Here is a 7,961-nt window from a genome sequence, read left to right as displayed (position 1 = left end):
AGTAAAACCCATCTTCTCAAGTAAAAATAGAACTGAACAATACCTGTTGACCTTGCAATGACACAAACATCCCGTTATGTATTGACAAATAATTATCCAAAATTTACAAAAACTGCTACCAGAACAAAAAATACATACTAAATTAAATATCTAGAATAATCACTGATCTCTTCCCAACGTTGCTTTAATTCGTTCCTCAAGCCACATTAATATATCGATGTTCCTTCACTATCACTGTGTCAAAATCCTGGAACACCTAGGGGCAGCAGGGTAGCATGGTGGTTAGCATAAATGCTTCACAGCTCCAGGGTCCCAGGTTCGATTCCCGACTGGGTCACTGTCTGTGTGGAGTCTGCACGTCCTCCCCCTGTGTGCGTGGGTTTCCTCCGGGTGCTCCGGTTTCCTCCCACAGTCCAAAGATGTGCGGGTTAGGTGGATTGGCCATGCTAAATTGCCCATAGTGTCCTAATAAAAGTAAGGTTAAGGGGGGGGGGGTTGTTGGGTTACGGGTATAGGGTGGATACGTGGGTTGGAGTAGGGTGATCATGGCTCGGCACAACATTGAGGGCCGAAGGGCCTGTTCTGTGCTGTACTGTTCTATGTTCCTTCCTCCCTCCATCAAGGCTTGCAGTTGTTCAAGCAGGCAGCTCATCACCAACTTCTTAAGGGCAACGTGGGTCGCACAATAAATTTTGGCCGAGCCCAGGCCATATCCCCGAGAAGAATACAAAATTAATAAATGTAACTGTTGGGACACCCCACTGTAAAGTAACTGTTACAATTTTCCAGAGATTGCACTGTACATTCGTGCAAACACACTTTTATATTTCAATTAATCTCATATAACGAGTAGATTGTAATAAATCATCTTCTGAAGTTCCAATAATATCAAAATACATTATGTTACACCATGGTGCTCTGTTGTTCCACACAACGCTAAAACACTAGTTAGCATTTAACCACATCAGCATAAAAGCTGATGTTTAATCATATAAATAATACATAAGCCAAATCGGCCTTCTTGAAAGTGAACCCTGGGAAAGCAACGGGTCATGACGGAATGCCTGGTCGTGCACTCAGATCCTGCGTGGACAAACTGGCCCGGGTGTTTTCCCCGGAATCTTCAACCCCCTCCTACACTATTCCAAGGTTCTCACCTGCTTTAAGAAGACCACCACCGTACCGGTACAAAGAAGAACCAGGCAATGTGCCTCAACGATTGCTGTCCGATGGCCTTGACAGATATCATTATTGAGTGCTTGTTCTTAAGTCACATCAACGCCATACTCACAGAATGCCTTGATCCACAGCAATTCGCACACTACATCACCCGGTCCACAGAAGACACCATCTTCCTGGCCCTACACTCACTCCTGAAACATCTCGAAAACATCGACTCCCACGTCAGACTCTTTACATTGACTACAGCTCCGCAATGAAGACACAAAGCCTGTAGGGACCGGTTTAGCACAGTGGGCTAAACAGCTGGCTGGTAATGCAGAAAAAGACCAGCAGCTCGGGTTCAATTCCCGTTCCAGCCTCGCCGAACAGGCGCCGGTATGTGATGACTAGGGGCTTTTCACATTAACTTCATTGAAGCCTACTCGTGATAATAAGTGATTATTATTACAATCCCAGCCATGCTGATATCAAAACCTAGTACATGGCTCCTCACTCTGCAACTGGATCCTCGACTTCCTGACCTGTAGAGAACAATCAATAAGGATAAAGAAACACATCTCCTCCATGATAGTGCTCAATACCAGCCCCGCAAGGCTGTGTACCTAACCCCAACTATATTCCCCATACACGCTCAACCGTGTAACCAAATTTGACGCCAACTCCATCTACAAGCTTGCTGATCGCACAGCCAGGGTGGGTCGCATCTCGAACAATGATGAGTCAGAGTACAGGAGGGAGATAGAGAACCTAGTGTAGTGGTGTAAGGACAACAATCTCTCCTTCAACGTCAGCAAACTTAAGGAGCTTGTCATTGACTTCAGGAAGTGAAGTATCGTACACACCTCTGTCTGCATCAGCGGGCTGAGGTAGAGATGGCTGACATCTTCAAATTCCTAGGTATGCACATCACCAACAATCTGTCCTGTTCCACCCACGTCGATGCTACGCCCATGAAAGCACCACAGCGCCTAAACATCCTCAGGAAACAATGGAAATTCGGCATGTCCACTTTGACTCTCACCAATTTTTACAGATGCACCATGGAAAGCATCCTATCTGGCTTCCTCATAGCCTGGTATGGCAATTGCTTGGCTCAAAACCGGAAGAACCGACAGACAGTCGTGAGCACAGTACAGTCCATCACGTGAACCTGCCTCCCATCGATTGACTCTGTCTATATCTCCCACTACCTTGGGAAAGCGGATAGCATGATCAAATATCCATTCCACCGGGTTATTCTCTGTCCCAACCTCTTCAATCGGGCAGGAGATACAGACCGCTGAGAATACTAACAGATTCAAATAAAGCTTCTTCCCCACTTTCAACTGACTCCTGAGTGGCCCTCGTATAGTCTGAACTGATCTCTTCAAACATCTTCCCTACTGAGTAGTACTGCAATCTGGATGCTTGACCCGGTGTCTGTGTCGATGTATTTACATTGTGTATTTATCGTACGTCCCATGTTTTTTCATCTATGGAACTGTCTGACTGGACTGTACACAGAACAGTACTTTTCAGTGTGCCTCGGTACATGTGACAATAAATCAATTCCAAATTTAAATAACATTGTTTAGACAATGCCATACACAACAATTCATATCTCAGCGATAACAAATTATTTATATAACCCTGCAGCAAAATTATTTATTATAACCGTGCAGCAAAATAATGGCAATGATATCTTGTAGTGCCCCACAATAGAAGTGCAAGTAATACACTTTATTTTACCATTACCCGGTGTTATAAATACGTTACCTATAAATATAATTGCCTGTTTGAATTTCCTTTCACACAGAAAAATACTCTGCCCGATCTTAAAAGGGAAGATACATAACTTCTGAACATTTATAAAAAAATAACTTTTTGTATATCCAGTAGTTACCTGGGGCGCCAATAAGAGCAAGGATGGGATAGCAAACGGCAAAGACAAGGCCGTTTGCTGGGCCATGCATCTTCTTTCGGAAACTAAACGAAACGCAAGAGCTATACACTGCAGCACTGCTTCTCATTCAAAACGTCCCTCATTTATTCCAAGTGAGAATCTCCAGAGGGACAATTAACTTACATGTTTGTTACGATTCTATGAACAAACAGATTATCTCATCGATTCTTCCATTTGTAACAATGGCAATGTGGATGATTCCAATCTGCTTACGGGCGAACAACAAGATGCAGATTGCATGGTTTTTCCCACTCCACAAATCATGCCTCTTCCTTTCCAAATAATGTAGCCTCTTGTGGTGGATTCTGAACTGAGATCCACCCACTCGCTACAAAAAATCCTCAGCTTTTCCCATCTCTGACATGTCCCCAATTATAATGTGGAGATGCCGGTGTTGGACTGGGGTGAGCACAGTAAGAAGTCTTACAACACCAAATTAAAGTCCAACGGGTTTGTTTCAAACACTAGCTTTCGGAGCACAGCTCCTTCCTCAGGTGAATCAGGTGACCTATGCTCTGAAAGGTAGTGATTCGAAACAAACCTGTTGGACTTTAAACTGGTGTTGTAAGATTTCTTACTATGTTCCCAATTACTTCGCCCTTTTCCTTGACATAATAGTTCATGCAATTTGTTAATTTGTAACCGTTGTAATGTTCATGACATATTATAACACATTTTAATCTTTTAATGGTACAGCTTTTCCCTCACAGATAAGTAAATTCACAGAATATTTTTTTCTGTATTCGAACTATAATTTTCGTCTGTTGCACAAACGTGAAAACAATTACACTCCAGACACGAAAATCGACGGTGCGCTAAATAGCGAGGAGGGAAGACTTAGATTATAGGACTGGATAGACTGGCTGGTCAGATGGGCAGAACAGTGGGAAATTTTAATATAACCCGAAAAAGTGTGAGGCTCCCCCTTTTTATCAGCTCAAACTTTATTCGTATTAGTTTTGTAGTTTCATATTAAAATCGCACGGACGAAAAAGAACAATTTTAGCATATGTAAAAGGAGACTTCTTGCTTTATTTGTTTTGAGTGGATTTTGGTCACCAGCTTCGTATCCGCATGTAAGAAAGTGGAGGAAGATTGATATCATCATTGATCAACAATAAAGCAGAGTGTTTGTGGTTGAACTGTTGAGGTAACGGGCTAAGGCAATAAACAGATCGCGGGAATGAATTTGTCAATATAGATACTCTATTCTGAAATCCCTCGGATTTCAGGAACTCGTCCGACAGCTGTCCTACCGCACATGCAACAGGGAAATAAAAGCTGAATCAGAAGAGTCATCCATTGAAACGTTAGCTCTTTTCTCCCTCCACAGGTGCTGCCAGACCGGTTGAGATTTTCCAGCATTTCCTGTTTATATTACATGAACGAGCAGTTTGTATTTAATAACCAATCTAAACAGACTCAAGCTCTTTTCTCGAGAAACAACAAGCCTGAGAGATGACCTGAGAGAAATGTGAGGCCTTGTCCCAGTTTCGTCAGGGACTCGAGATGAAATGTATTCATTCTGTTATGGGCCGGGGCTTAGAAACGCCAAAGTGTAATATGAAGCTCCCATGACCTATAACATGTGTGTTGAATTTGGCTAGGATGAGCACAAGAGCTTTCACTTCACACATCCTTCCTAGGCGCTTTTATCAAAACAAAGGTTATTATAAGAATGTAGTTAACATATATAAAACGCTTATCAAGAATGTGATATCAATGACAAACATGAAAGAACACACAGCAGCTACAGTAATCTAAGTATATATCTCTTCACGAATTCCTCTTAGTAGCTGTTCCAATTCAATACAAAATCCAATACACCAAATCTCCGTTCAAGGGCAACACACTGTAATCTCACTTGAATGGAACTGCTCCTTTCCCTGAGATCCAACCTCCAACCAGCAGATTCAAAACTCCTTCCAGAAAGCAACTCTATCTTCAAAGTTACCAATGCAGTTTGCCACACCCAATGTGCTTTCTGCTCACTGGAACAGTTTTAAACTAAACACGGAAACACTGCTTCTCATCTTCTTCAGTCCAAAGCAACAAACCGAAACTCAAACCAAAAATTCTAAACCCCCTCTCACCGGACAGCCACAGCCTCCCAGGAAATCAAGATGGGATCTTCAGTTGAAAGGGATATTTTGTCTGTGTGTTTGAGCGAGCGATAGGGAGGGAGAGAGAATATTTGTCCGAGAGATCGTGTGTGTATATGTGTGTGTCTGTGTGTCTATGTGCGTGTGTGTGTTTCTGTGCACTTGTGTATGTGAGAGAGAATTTATGTGTGTGTTTGTTTGAAGCACATCATGTGCCCAACAGAGTTTCTCAAAAATTACAGGCATCCTTCTATTTACAATAGATTCACAGTAAACACATCCACTTCATATTGGTTTATTCATACGGAATCTTTGCTGATAACCGAGGAGGTCAGTTTTTGACAGTTAGGTTTTGACACCAATGCTGCAAATGAAGCTACCAGTTGTCATTGTGGGTTGTTATTTTCTATGCTTGTGTCGATTGCAAAGACGCCAAATCCACTGGTCGTGGTCGATCTCACCAAGCCATTGGAGGTGTAACGATTTTTCACAGCTGACAGCTGGTGTCTCCCAAGTACGGTCATCAATTTTTTTGGGGAGGGTCTTCATAACACACTTGATCTAATCCTTGAAGCGGAACACTGACCTCCCCACTCGATGTGTGGCGCCGGTTACATCACTATACAGAAATGCCTTGGGAATGTGACCACGTTCCACCCTTTGATCATATCAGAGCCGTACATACCCCCTCTGTTTAATTTGATTCTGAGAGTGTTGAAAGCTCTGCCTTTGAGAATACTGTTGCATACTGATTTTGTCCTGCTGGTACATGAAATGACCTCATGATCCAAATATTACAACCGTCAATGTAATCCTCAATGTAATCATGTTCCTGCTTTCTGCCTTCGACATGAAGATTCGTCACTAGCAGTCAAGAATCACCAGCACCGCAGGAAGATCGTCACCCTCCTCTTTGCGATGTCCCGCTCGTTAGTCCCTGATAACCTTCGATGAAATTCATCCAGAACAACTCGAAGGACCGAATTTATCAGTCTGACGCATTTTAAAGGACCTGCTTCAATTTACGAAGCAGTCAAGCACAAAAATTAGAATGTGGAACAGCATATTTCAGGCCAATCTATAGCTCCATCTATCAATCCCATTTATTAATTCCTGAATCAAAATATTCAACTATTATTCAGCTCTGCATCGACGCAGTTACCCTTTTATATTTTGAGAAGATGGTGGTGTAGTATTAATGTCATTGAACTAGGAATCCAGAGGCCCAGGTTCATTCTGACAGAATTCGGGTGCAAATTCCACTGTGGCCGGTGGTTGAATTGAAATATAATTTAAAAATCTAGAATACATATTACTGGTGACCATGAATCCACTCTGCTTCATCGATGAAGGAAATCTGAAATATCTCCCTTGTCTCAGCTTCATGTGGCTCCAGTCGGACAGCAACATGTCTGACTCTTCAGTTCCTTCTGAGCTGGCCGCGCAAATCATTCAGTTCAACAGTAATTAGGGACAGGGATCACATGGTGGTCTTGCCAGTGAGTCGCACATTCCATGGATGAATAAAGGTGAAAGCACAAAAACGTACATGTTTATCTATTGCAAAATGTACCCTCTGTCTGATAGTCTGATTGTATTTCTATCGATCATCACAACACTATGAGATGTTCGAGAGATCCTCCAGCTAGCTATTTCTGCTAAGAGTGGCCAGAGAAGCTGGATAACTCTCCTTTCCTTCGAGGTGGGAGCAGTTCAAACAGGGTCACAATTTAAAACAAAGAATGATCTCCAGTGCTGTTGCTGGGTATATTTGTTTATAAATAGTCCTCGTTGACAATGTTAAGAGTTTGAAGTTGGCTTGCAGCCAAGCGGTCAGTACTGGGGAAACAGATCTTTTAAAAAATAAGTCCAGATGCTTCCTGTAAACAACTTTGAACATTCGAGCCTCCCTGACTGCAGGCGGCTGGATTGCTGCCAAATACTGTGTGAGGCAGATTAGCCTGAATATGAATGGATTAAATGGGATTGATCCATTCAAACAATAAATGTTTCAGTCTGACATAAAGTAAACGTTTTCAATTGTGATCCATCCAAATACATAGAACAGTACAGGCCCTTCGGCCCTCGATGTTGTGCCGAGCAATGATCACCCTACTCAAACCCACGTATCCACCCTGTACCCGTAACCTAAGAACCCCCCCTTAACCTTACTTTTTTAGGACACTACGGGCAATTTAGCATGGCCAATCCACCTAACCCGCACATCTTTGGACTGTGGGAGGAAACGAGAGCACCCGGAGGAAACCCACGCACACACGGGGAGGACGTACAGACTCCGCACAGACAGTGACCCAGCCGGGAATCGAACCTGGGACCCTGGAGCTGTGAAGCATTTATGCTAACCACCATGCTACCGTGCTGCCCATGTATTCAGTGAATATTCAGTTCATTCTGAGATTAAACCGAATCGGAAAATAGTAAACTGACCAGATGCAGCACGGTAGCATTGTGGATAGCACAATCGCTTCACAGCTACAGGGTCCCAGGATCGATTCCGGCTTGGGGCACTGTCTGTGCGGAGTCTGCACATCCTCCCCGTGTGTTCGTGGGTTTCCTCCGGGTGCTCTGGTTTCCTTCCACAGACGTGCAAGTTAGGTGGATTGGATATGATAAATTGCCCTTAGTGTCCAAAATTGCCTTAGTGTTGGACTGGGTTATGGGGATAGGGTGGAGGTGTTGACCTTGGGTAGAATGCTCTTTCCAAGAGCCGGTGC

The sequence above is a fragment of the Scyliorhinus canicula genome, unplaced genomic scaffold, assembly GCF_902713615.1.
Source record: "Scyliorhinus canicula unplaced genomic scaffold, sScyCan1.1, whole genome shotgun sequence".
NCBI lineage: Eukaryota > Metazoa > Chordata > Chondrichthyes > Carcharhiniformes > Scyliorhinidae > Scyliorhinus > Scyliorhinus canicula.
The sequence above is the reverse complement of the archived record's forward strand: the minus strand, read 5'-3'. Positions refer to the sequence as shown.